Below are 13,601 nucleotides of genomic sequence, written 5' to 3'. Positions count from 1 at the left end.
CGTAGGCCTCGGTACACCCCATACGTTGGCCGGGCGGCCAAAAACCACTTCGTAAGGACTAAGTCCCACTCGTGAGTGTATGGTCATTCTGGTGGACAGGAGTGCTAAAGGCAGAGCATCAGGCCATTTAAGACCGGTGCTCGCCTGAATTTTGGCCAGCTTGAGCTTTAAGGCTCCATTGTAGCGCTCTACAAGTCCAGCTGATTGGGGGTGATTTGCAGCGTGGAACTTTTGCTTTATGCCTAAACCTTCACATACATTCTTCATCACTTTACCCACGAACTCACTTCCATTATCACACCATACCATTCTTGGCATTCCAAACCTGGGGAAAAATTCTTTCACAAGGGCTTTGGCTGTGGATAGGGCAGTGTTATCTTTCAGAGGATAAGCCTCTATCCATTTTGAGAAAGCACAAACAACCACCAGTACATATTTCAGGTTGTTGCATCTTTCCATGTGAATAAGGTCCAGCTGCAAAACTTCGAATGGACATGATGGGGGTGCAAAGTGACCAGCTGGAGTTGGGGTTCCCCTACCAGGGTTGTATTTCAAGCATACCATGCAATTCTTGACCACATTCTCTGCACACTTAGGAATTCCAGCATTCTGCCATACTGGGGCCAACAACTTACAAATTCCTTTCGTACTGATATGTGCCATTCCATGTGCCATAGTAACCACTGGGAGCACATACGCGTCAGGTAACAACCATCGCCTATGTTCTGTCAGATCAACCCAACAACCATTCTCATCCAACTTACCCATACTTTCTCTCCACTTGCTTAGCTCTTTCTCTGTGGCCTCAGCTTGAAGCGACTTCACACTGTCTATTGTGTTCTCACACATTCCAACATCATCAACCCATCTTGCGGGGCCTGCAACATAATTCTAGTCTTCACATTCTGTGCTGTTTCTTTCGCGGTCTCATCAGCAAACGCATTCCCACGTCCAACATCATCTGTGATTTTCCTGTGCGCACTGCATTTCATGATCGCAACTTGCAACGGTAGGGTCAGTGACTCAAGGAGATCATTCACCAACTTGCCATTCTGAATTTTAGCTCCATGCGACGTCAGAAACCCACGCTCTTTCCACAGTCGCCCAAAATTATGAGCCACGCCAAAGGCGTACTGGCTATCTGTGTAAATATTCACTCTCATTCCTTCAGACAACACGCACGCTCTCGTGAGGGCGATTAATTCTGCTGCTTGGGCCGAATTATGTGGCACTCGTGCAGTTTCCACGACCGTGTGTAAAGTCGTGATAGCATATGCAGCAGTCGTATCACCATTAGGGAGCTTGAAACACGAACCATCCACCCATAAAGTGCCATCACACTCAGTCAGGGGAGTATCTTTTAGATCTACTCTCCCTTTTGTCTCTTCTTCTGTTCTGAACAGACAGTCATGTTGCTCAATCTCATCTGAGTCTGTTGGAATTGGCAATAACGTAGCTGGATTCAGCGTACTGCATCTCTTTATGTGTATGTGATTTGCTAACAGTGTAAGCTCATAGCCTGATAATCGCGCACTAGTCAAGTGTTGTGTCTTGGTCCTATTTAATAATGTGTCTACAGCATGCGGAACCATAACAATCAATGTGTTGTCCATTACCAAACCAGCAGATTGTCGGATAGACATTGCTGCAGCAGCTGTCGCTCTCAGACAGCTTGGCAATGCCCTCGCTACAGGGTCCAAGGTGGATGAAAAATATGCGCATGGGCGCGGTCTGTCGCCAAAGGGCTGTGTTAACACTGACAACGCACATCCATCTTTCTCGTGAACATACAACGTAAAAGGTTTGCTGTAGTCAGGAGTACCCAACACAGGAGCTGAGCACAATGCATTGCGCAATTCCACAAAACTTTTCTGGCACTCTTCAGACCATGGGATAGGATTCGGTGTGTCTTTGCATGTTAAGGCTAACAAAGGTTTTGCCAACAAGGAAAAATTAGGAATCCAATGCCTACAGTATGAGGTAATGCCCAAGAAAGCACGTACTTCTCTCTGTGTCTTTGGCACACTCAACTGTGCAATGGCTTGAATTCTTTCTGGGGTCAGTTTCCTTCCCTCCTTCGACAAGAGATGACCTAAGTAGGTCACTTCTTGTCGACAATATTGCAGCTTAGAGAGAGACACTTTGTGATGGAAAGCAGATAAATGGCGCAACAATGACAATGTGGCTTCTTTACAGATGTTTTCAGTATCCGCGGCGATTAGTAAATCGTCCACGTATTGAATCAGAATAGCGCCACTAGGTAAAACAAGTGCATCAAGCTGCGTTTTCAAAGCTTGACTGTATATGGATGGACTCTCACAGTAGCCCTGGGGAGCACGTTTGAAGCGGAAGCTTCGGCCTCCCAGACTAAAGCCAAAAATATCTCTGCTCTCCTTTGCAATTGGGATGCTAAAGAAAGCATTCTTTAAATCGATCACTGAAAACCATGCAGCAGAGGCTGGAATCATCGTTAACAAGGCAGTTATATCAGGGACAACCGGAAACTGTGGCACAACAATCTTATTAACCTCTCTAAGATCAATCACAAATCTGTAAACAGGTGGCTGTGAAGGGTCCGTTCGTTTTAAGACAGGTAAAATCGGACTATTGCAAACGTTGCCTCTTGTTTCTTCAATCACACCCTTATTAATCAAGTCGCTGACAATGTCTAACAATGCTTTCTGGCCTTCATTAGAGATCTTGTACTGTGGAATACGTGGCAGTCTGACATTAGCCTTTAAAGTCACCACGTATGGCGGTATCTCCAAGAGGCCCACATCATTGGGACCAGTAGCCCAAAGGGCATCCGGAAGGGATGACAATTCAGGTGGCATTGTATTTTTAGACAAGTACATTGGGGAAATCACTTTCTTGCCTAATGTAAGTTGTACTCCTGAAGGAGAACAATACAGTGTAGCGTGTAATCTTTTCAACAAATCTAATCCTAGCAAATTCTCACCACAACCTGTCGTCAGAATCAGGGGTGCTTTCAGCTCGCAAGGCCCAATAGAAAGTGACATGGGACTAGAAATCGGGTTCCTAACCGGGGCGCCAGAAAAACCTACTGAAACATTTATATCGCCAGACAAAGGTGCGCCAGGGAGTTTTGAATGCATGATTGAACTCTTTGCAGCACCAGTGTCTAGCAGAAAGGGCTCCGTTACATTTGCTGTAGTTACCTTAACATACGGTCCACTCTGATCCACTGGCACTGAAACAACTCCCTCTCTCTGTCTACGGCTATCCTAGTAATCATTATTTTCTGCATCGCCGTCCTCTGCATAATAATCATTATTATAATACTGAGCCGTATTACTAGTCGCGTTAGCTTGCTGGTCAAAACTATTGATGGTATTTTGAGGCGGCAGAGGACGCGCGTTCTGGGGAGCATTTCCACGCCCTCTGCCTCTAGGAGCTTGCTGACCACCCCTACCTCTTGCGCCATACGCATTACCGTTCCGCTGCATTAATTTAGGGCAACTATATTTAAAATGACCTTCCTCTTTGCAGTATGAACATTGGTTGGGACCTACAGGGACACGTGGTTGATAATACCCATTCATTTGCTGATTGTTCTGAAATTGTTGGGGTTGGTGATAGACACCTTGGGGTTGCCTATAATTATTCTGACCTCCACGTGGCGGATAGGCCTGCTGCAAAAGGACCTTCGTCTTTAGTTCCTTCGTTTTCTTTTCTGTTCTATCCTTTTCATCTTTATCTCTGTTCTCGTAATACTGTGCAGTAGCCAGTATTTGCGCTGAAGAGGAAACAGCCCAAGAACTTTCTGAATCTTTTAACTTTTTACACAGGTCAGGAAGTAGATTCTGCACAAACTTATCCACAAATAACCGTTGGCCACCCTCAGTACTCATATCTTGCCCACTGTGGTCAACAAACGTTTCTTCAAACCTAGTAAAGAAGTCTGACAGTGTCTCATCTTTCTTCTGCTTGCATGCAGATAACTTGTCCCAATTTAAGCGCATCGCGGGCATTATTGTCTTCATATACGTGATAATTCTACCAGGCAGTTCTGCTACTAAAGGCTCAGGTTTCGCACCACCAGTTTGTCTAGCATCAGCAGCAATGATGTTAGCCCATGTGTCTCCTAGTTCTGCAGCATGATCTGTATTACGTATGGATCCCCACAAGGGCTGTGGAACCACATTCCCAAACAGCATATCTACATCAGCCAGATTCATTACACAAGATTCTGCAGTCTGTGACAACTCCTTATAATAACCAGTAGGGTTTTTATGGGGATCAGGCAATGACTGCTTAAGTGCTAACACCTCAGATCTTTTCCATGGAACATGTACCCAAATACGCTGGAAATGTGCTACGACAGGTGGATTAGCATTTGCATCAGCGGGTCTCCAAACTGGGGGAACCTCACGCATCGGATATTGGCGTGCTTTTACCCTCTTTCCCACAGAGACATCAGGTTCAAACAACGACTGTTGACAATCATCATTCCTGAAGGACAATACAACCGCAACTGCTTTATCTACCTCGCGATCCACAATTATACCAGTTCCAAAGTCAAACCTCACTCTACACAACTCCTGCGGGCTCGGGTCTTTACCACTATCCTCCAATTCTTCACAGAGAATTTCGCACATTTTCTCAAACACATATCTCTGTTTTGGGGCATCCCACTGATGGAAAACGTTGACAACTGATTCCACATCATACAGTGAAGGGAAAACAATCCATCTACGCGCCATGCTATCTATTACCTTTTTCTCATCAGGGTTAGGCAATTGACTACGCAGTTGCTTACGCTGTAAACCAGGAGTCGCACCAGATGACTCAAAGAGAGGCGACATTAATGTAGTAACCACATTAGCTAAGCGCTGTCGCGCTGAAGGAGAAGCTGAGGCGAAAACAGGGGGAAAAACAGAGGGAAGAAAAGAGGATGCCGAAACAGGTACTGGAGTGGTGGAAGGAAGAGTGTCAGGGGAGGCAGCTGCTGAATTAGGCAAAGTCGCAGGAAGCGCGGGGGCAGTCGGGAACAGAACTGGCGGCCCTTGAGAGGGCTGCGCTATATGGACAAGAGCCGGCTGCGCAGCAGCTGGCGGTAGCGGCAAGGCTTGCTGTATATTAACTGGAGGTGGCATATTCACAAGCTGGGGAGGTGCCGTGGCCTTTTGAGCATACGGGGGTGGTGAACTCAACAAATGTGACATCAGGGGATCTTTCTCCTTTTCTTCTAACTCATTCTGCTTAGAGTGTGGTAAGGCTGGGTAACATTTGTCGATCCCTAACTTACGCTGCCTGTGCAATTGCTCATTCATCTGCTCCTCCTCATTATCTTTAAATTGTACAGCTGCTTGCATTACTGTCATACCTCTCTCCCTTTTATTCTTTTTCGCTAGCTTAATTTCCTTCTGTTTGGCTTCCTTTCGCCACAAGCGGAAAGAATCAAACATCGCCGGCCGGGCTTTCTTTTTAAACAATTTAATTTCTAAATTATCTAAAATATCGGTATCAAAACTACCATTTTGGGGCCATTTTAAAACACCGTCTTTCCTGGTGTAGTGGATCCATACTTCGTTATATGCAATGGGGCCTACGCCATGCTTTACATAGAGCTCATAAGTTGGAGTTCCAACCGGAGGGACCGGACATGATTCCTCCAGCTGGAAATCTTTTCCACAACCCAAACAGAATAATCTACCAAATATTCTAGAACCAGGCATCTTTGCTCACTAGTCTAGATCCAAACGTCAAAGGATTATCAATTACGATAGTCTCGTGAATACACGAGTCCTCTGGCCTTGGCGTTTGCAAACTCCAAATTACCAAATCAAACGATCCCGAGGGATACCAAAACAAATGGGAGACGCTCCACTTATACTTAACTGAATATTGCTGATCGATGGCGTCACCAGAAGACTCTCTCGATTGTTTCGCTCTCTCAAAACTCGTCAAGGGTCCAAAACAGGTCGATTAATCAGGGCAGCAGTCCTTCGTAGCCGTCAGGACGCGGAGAACCTCGCAGAAAAGACTTTCGGACCACGTCGACATGCAGGGGTCGATGAAGTGGCGGCCTTCCTCCGGAATTTCCACACGAAGCTCCTCACGAACCTCTGGCTTGGACTGGTACCGCTGAAATCGTCCCGAGTTGGGCGCCAAACTGAAGTATTGGGTATTTTAGACCCAGCGGTGCAGGGGCACACACCCTATGACTTCTGGGTTCACCCTGTTCCAGACCTACAGAAACACAGAGTCTTCTGGGTGAAGTCAAAGATCGTTTATTGGCTGCAGACCAATTACAGGTATCCTAGAAGTACAACAGCGTGTATGTTCTCAGGAGACTGCTGAAAATCATAGAAACGGACTTCCTCTTAAATACACTTTTCCCTGCCTCAAGCATACATTCCTAGGTTTTATGATACGGTAGTAAACAAGTGTACATTACAAAGAAAAGGCAGAGTCATGATGACCATCCCACATTCCAGTTCGGCCAGCCCACAATGATTTACACAGTGAGGTTCAGATCCCACATTTGATATCAATAGGCCCCAATAAAACACGGGCAGCTCCTGTTTTGGGAAACAAGTCATAAAGCAGGAACAGTCAGGTGTGAAAGAGATTAGCCGGAGGCTCGTGTAGAATGAAAGGGTTTTATGATGGGTCAAACCCTGATGCTAATCACAGGTGGACGGAGGAAGGGGAGCTCGTGAGACCAGTTTGACCTGGGGCAGCAGAGCCAGCTGCCCAGGTCACAGAGAAGTCACGGGAAAGCACATGTACTGCAAGGCCCGTATTTGCTCCATTATAGCCTATGTGAGGGCAATGACAAGATGGCCACCGCTCTCAAAATGGAACCCGCGTAGTGAAGCAGAATAACGTGTACACAGTGCATTCATAGCTAGAACGATATATAAAGCACTCGTACATACCGCATTAATCATTTGCGGTTCGCCAATACCAGAATAGACAGGGGTAGGGCCCTGTTCCCTACGCGGTGCCAGAGATTAAAGTACGACACCTGCACCAGAAAAGAGAGCCCAGCCCAGAGCCCCACCTGAAGAACAACAGGTGCCATGGAACCACTGATCATGTGTGGCAGACACCCAACAGGGACACAACACCCCCGCCACCACCCCCAGGACCCCCCTCCCCGGTACCCACCCGGCCAAAGACATGCCATATCAACTACACCAAATCATGTACCAAATAACCTGCATGATGTCGCACAATCCCATCTGGTGACATGCATGTGTCGTCACAAAAATGATCATCACACATTCACCTATGAAGCAACAAATGATAATTTATTAAAATAAACACAGAACAGAAATGAAGACACATGGCTGCTACCCTCGGGACAATCCGTAGATCACAGCCTGCAAGACAAAAATCATGATGAGAAGGTGTGCTCTGCGCACATCAAGGGACAGAGAGAGAGCGAAGGAGAGAGAGAGAAAGAGAAAGAGAGGAAGAGAGAGATAGACGGACATAGAGGGTGAGAGAGAGCTAGACGGACAGAGAGAGAGAGAGAGAGATAGAGGAAAGAAGAGAGGGACAGGGGGAGAGAGTGCCTACACTGCGCACCCAGACCACACTGCTCACCTGCTGCCACCGGTGTGTTTCCAACCACGTGCCGGTATGTAGTGCAATTTACCAGGTCCCACATCTGAGACAGACCCGTCATCTGAAACAGAGTCCAGATACCTGAATGGCAAAGTACATGCAATTGCATGCGACATCATCACCTGTCCGCCCCTGCGCATCTAGGCAGCTGCACCCCAGCCCCTTCTGCCGCCCAGCGGTGCATGCCCGCCCGTGGGCACGCAGCTGTCACTGCTCACCTTCCACCACTGGCGTGTAGAAAAGAGGGCCCACCACGTGCCACTGCAAGCCACATGCCCGGGGCCCACGGACATGGCACACTCCACATCATGCAGCCCCACTCCGCAGGCCAGCAGGTCTCACATTTGGTGCTGGGTCTTGATTACTACATGGCAGAGGACATACCAGTGCACTCGGCATTATCGCAGGCTGGACACCTGCTCAGCCTCATAGGTGCCACTAACTACGTGATCCCGGAAGCGATGTCACATGGCGGTAGGCCCGTGCTGCCCGCTGGCTCAGGCCTACACTGCGGTCAAGCAGGGCACACAAAACCTGAGCCGTCCAGACCGCCGGGACAGGGCATCATCGCAGGCTGCACACCTGCTCAGCACTTAAGGTGCCCCTACCTCAGAGCACCGAAAGTCACTGTCCCGTGGCGGTGTGCCTGTGCCGGCCGCAGTGTATCCGGTGCCACTAAGTCTGTGCCCCACTAGTCATGGACCCTCTATGATTGGGTTTCGTGGTGCGGACGCCATCGTGTCAACTCCAGGCCTGCGGAATGTGATGTTGCAGGCCCCTGGGACGCCATGCCTACATGCACATCACACACATACACCCCGAGAGAGGTTGGAAATGGTGTCGTGCAAGTGCGCCCGACCCGTTTTATTGGCAGGGTCACATGTGCTGTGATGCCTGTGCTGGATGGGTGTGGTGTGGGTGTAAACCAGCCATGAGGGAGTGGCCGTGGCATGCTGACAACTAGACCTGTGAGCAACAGATCACTACAGGGGAGTCCTGGCACATGTTGCGTTGTTGTCCCCCCTGAAGCGTAAGCATAGTGCGCTGGCTTGGCGTATGCCAGTCCAGCGTAAGGGTTTAAACAATGACCCCGGGGCTCTGGGCATGGTTCCGTACAGGGCTGGACAAGGAAGTAACAAATGTGTGTGTCACTGTTGTTGCGTCGGCGCCACCTGGATGACAATCGGCAATGTGTCACCCTGTGACCCAAGTCCAACGACATGAGCCACATGGACGTTAGAGGAATCCACTGACCCTACATTCATCCATACTACCACACTTGTAAGACCATAGAGACGACACATCTGTGTGATTCAGAATGTTTAATGCACATTCAGTGGAGTACTGCATCTGGAGCAGTACAGGGCCATGCAAACCCCTCATTCAAATGTTGGCCTATGGAGGGCCAGCCAGAGTAATGAAGGGAATGACAAATCCAAACGAAGTGGACGAGTTAAGTCCGCATTCTGTTAGCTGTGTCATTGGCGATCAAACAGAATATGGCAGTCCATTGCGAGGGTCAAGGTGAGTGTCGCAGAGTGTATCAGGGGACAGTGGAAGGTGATGTGGCAGAGGGTAGAACCAAGCTGAAACCGGCCATATGGCAGAAATGAATGCTACAGTTTTCTCCGTACCAGTAAGGTGGTGTCATCCACACCTTCGTTCCCTGCTGTCTCATGTGCCTCACGTTTAGGTGGTGCTGGCCTTTCTCCAGCACTGTGTGGCACTGACACTTTAGGGGGCGGAGATGTGGATGGAGTGGTAGCAGCAGCATTCATCTGCGCCAGGCCTTGTGTCAGCAATGCCATGAGGATGGTTTTGAGGTCATCGTGGAATCCAGCTACCTCTCGCTGGTGTGCAGTCGTGGCAGCTGTTCTTTCCGCAATGGCCCGCTCCATGGTCTCCATGAGCCTCTGCATGAATCCAAACTCCTGGGCAAGCTCGCTGGAGCCACCCTGACTAGACAGTCATTCTCGTAGCACAGTCAGGACTCTGGCGATGTCAGCTATGGTTCGTTGGAGGGCATGGAGCGGACTGTGGGTGTCCGTTAGGGACTGTGAGTGGTCCCTGATGGGACTTAGACACCCATGTATGGCATCTAGTTTGTCTGCCATGCGGTCGAAGCCCACCCGCACCTGTTCAGCCAGCTGCTCCTGGCATCCCAACACACGGCGTTGGAAGGCCATGTGTTCTTCGTGGGGGTCCTGGGGTCAACCGTGGTGGTGGGTGCTGCCTGCTGTGTGGTCTGTGCAGGAGTGGAGTTTGCCGGTTGCAGCTGGCTGCCCTGCTCCTGGAGGTGAGCTGCGGAGACTGTCAATAAACTCTTGGAGGGCGTCGGGGTCGAAGCTGTGGTGGTCCTCTTTGTCATCAGAGAAGAGAGGTTGGGGCTGCTCTGCAGGAGGTGCTGACTGTCCCTCTGCAATGTGAAGGGGAGATGCAGTTTGACAATGTGTTCACGTGTGTTGTCGGCTTGTTCAAGTTCATATACAAACTGCATGACTGTACATCGTGGCTGTTTTAGAGGGGCTGCCTATTTGCTGCGGGACAGTGGACATTTCAACAACATCATGGATGTGTGTTTCAACTTGTACATTGTCTAATCACAGTTTCCTGCAATGCCACTTGTGATTGGCCAGTGTCCACACCCAGTAAGCGCAATTTGTGTCCTGTGTTCTGTTGTGGACATGTTGAGGTTTGTGCCACTTTATTGTCAGTGTTGATGTGCTCTGCATGTTATGTGTGTGTGCTGCATTGGGGGAGGGTGGCCCCGAGGTCCCAGGCAGGTCCTCCGGGGGGCTTGTGGGGTTCTGGCTTTCCTCCATACTTTCTCGGGCAACATCCATTGTGTTTGGCTGTTGTTTGGCATTTGTTTGTCAGTTTTTTTTCTACTTTTATGGTGATTTTTCCCGCCTGACGAGTGTGAATTGCAGGCCTTTAGCTGGTTTTCGCTGATTTTTGTATCGCGATTGGCCTCATCACAGCTTTTTTTGTGTTTGCATTTTTGCAGCGTGGCGTTGATTTTAATACGTCAGTTGACGCATTATCTGGGGAATATCGCATGGTGCAGCAGTGTTGAGAATGCTTGGTTAACACAGAGTAATTTTCCCGCGATAGGCTGCGTTGTTGAGAGTTGTGTTAAGCTACTCTTGCGGTAGTTATCACACATTCTTGAGAACATAATCCAAGGTCTTGCCAGTGGGTGGCGAGGGCAGGATTATTTGTCATTGTCATTTTCTATTAAGAAATGTTCCATTTCACAGATTTGCTTGCAAGAAAAGTGGGCTCCTGCCGATGTTGAGGTTGAAAATTTGTTTGTGACTAGTTGTCCTGCTATTAATTCAAAGAGAGACCATGACGGTGTCGTATAGCCACACTATTGTCTACTAGCTTTACTTGGACATATCAAGTGTACTGGAACCAATCAAACCTATTACATTGTATTGTATTCCCAGTGCAGAATCCGGGTCACCACTCTGTTTTTACCTTTGTTTTGGTTCATCTTTATATTCGAGCAGGTCAAAAAAATTCTCATTTGTTAAGTGAGTTCTTTCATTATAGTAACATGTTTATGTGTGAAGAGGGTATTTCCGGCGTCCTAATTATGGGAGATCTAAATGCAACTGTTTTTAATCATTCACTTGCTCCTTTATGGACAAAGAAGAGGAAGAGGCTGTTAATATCCCGGCCACTGTGTTCCCGTCCTCCTTCAGGACAAATAAAAGAGGAGTTTTGCTCTTGGGGGCATGCAGGGAGCATGTTTTAATTGTCCTTAATGGTAAACCACAGGGTGACATACCAGCTCATTTTACCCATATTACAGCAAAATCAGCTACAATTATTGACTATGTTATTAGTCCTTGTATGGTTTTCCCCTATTTATCAGATTTAAAGGTGATAAAGAACATTTTGAGTGATCTCAATTTACTTCTACTCACCATCAATGGGAAACCTGATGATACGGATTCATGGCAGATCCCTGAGAGTAACAATGTGTTATTTAGCGTAGCGAATGGGAAGATTAAGTTGAAGTTGAAGTTGAAGAATTTTGTAAAGCGCTCTGTTACCAAGCGGTTTCCTGGCGCTGAAAAAACAAAGACTATCTCAGACAAGGTGGAAAGCAACTACAACGGATAAGCCATGGAGAATAAATGGAATGTGAGAGCTTTGCGAAAGTCCATATAGGTGGGGATGGATCTAATGGCCAAAGGGAGTGCGTTCCAAAACAGGGGGGCGAGAATTGGAAATCTCGAGCCGCCGAGTTTTTTCCTGCGGTAGCGAGGAACGCTAAGAAGAAGCTGGGAAGAAGAGCGGAGGTGTCTGCCCGGGACATAGGCTCTGATCTTTGATCTAATGAAGTCAAGAGCTGTACCAGCCAGTGACATAAAGATCAGGCATCCCATCTTGAATAAGGAACGTTCCAGGATGGGAAGCCAATGGAGAGTCTTTAGTAAGCCTGGGCAAAGCACTACGCTACGCTCGCGTAGTTTGCGAAGTTCGCACTACTTCGCACTACGCGAACTGCACGTAGCACAGTGCGAACACGCATAGCGTAGTGTTGCGTAGTGCTGCGGTCATTTTTTGTTTGCTCGCGGTCCTCAACATCAAGTTGGCGACCGCGAGCAAGCAAAATGACATCCCGGCGAGACTTTTTCCTTGTTCGCGATCAGCAACTGTAAGTTGGCGATCGCGAGCATGGAAAATAAACCTCCCGGCGAGATTCCCAACGCGAGGAGGTCAGGTTTCTCATTGCGAGTGGTCGCGTATGCTCGCGACCGCTCGCGATGAGAAACTACCAGTTCGCGTTGAGAAAGCTGAAGCTCGAGTAAAAATCTACTCGAGCAGCAGAAAACTACAGCTCGCACTGTGCAAGATGCCATTTTCAATGATTGCACAGTGCCGGTTGCTTGTCCGCACTGTGCAATCCTTGAAAACGACATCTGGCACAGTGCGAACAAGGTACTACGCAGTTCGCGAAGTGCTACGCGTAGCTCGCGTAGTGCGAACTTCACTTTGCGTAGCTTCGCGAAGTGCTACTTCGCGAACTACGCCCAGGCCTAGTCTTTAGGAGGGGGTAATGTGCTGGAATTTCTGAAGGCCGTAAATGAGACGGGCAGCCTGATTTTGGATAAGCTGCATACGGCGACGTTCGTACGCAGGAATACCAACATACATGGCGTTGCCATAATCTAGGCGGGATAGAATCATAGCTAGAACGATGAGTTTGAGAGCTTCCACTGAGAAAAAACGAGACATTTTGCGAAAGATTCTGAGGGACAGGAAGCAGGATGAGACCACAGAGCTAATCTGAGCGCGCATGGAGAGGTCTTGGCAGATTTTGATACCCAGAGTTTTAACAGATGTGGAGGGGAAAGGGGGGGACCAAGAGTAGTGGGCCAGAAAGCAGGGGTCCAGGAATTAGAAAGTCCACCAATGAGCACCAACTCCGTTTTGTCGGGGTTAAGTTTGAGCTGGTTTGCATTCATCCAATCTTGGATGAACGTCATAGTGGAACTGAACTTCAGGATAGAGTCAGGAGTGGGAGAAAGATTGAAAATGAGCTGAAGGTCGTCGGCATAATTAAACACCGTGACCTCCATGTCCTGCAGAGCAATAATAAAAGGGAGTATGTATAGATTAAAGAGAAGAGGGGAAAGGGATGAGCCTTGCGGCACCCCGCACGAAACTGGGCAGATAGAAGCAGAAAAACCCTGCAATCTAACGGCCTGGGTGCGGTCCGTAAGAAAGGAGGTAAGCCAAGCCAAGGCTGAGCCCCGGACGCCGGCGCCCTCGACACGGTGAAGAAGAGTAGAATGATCAACCGCGTCGAAGGCGGTGGAGAGGTCGAGAAGGACCAGGGCCTGAGGAGAATTGATGTCAGCGCTCCTGGTGTTATGGACCAAGGAAGATAAACAGTCACTATCAGTGGAATGAAGGACAATTACTGAAAATCTTTCTCCATCAGATTGGTTACTTGTAGACATATTTGAGGAGGATATAGGAAA

Source organism: Triturus cristatus, chromosome 4_2 (genome assembly GCF_964204655.1).
Source record: "Triturus cristatus chromosome 4_2, aTriCri1.1, whole genome shotgun sequence".
Taxonomy (NCBI): domain Eukaryota; kingdom Metazoa; phylum Chordata; class Amphibia; order Caudata; family Salamandridae; genus Triturus; species Triturus cristatus.
Note: the sequence above shows the minus strand (reverse complement) of the source record.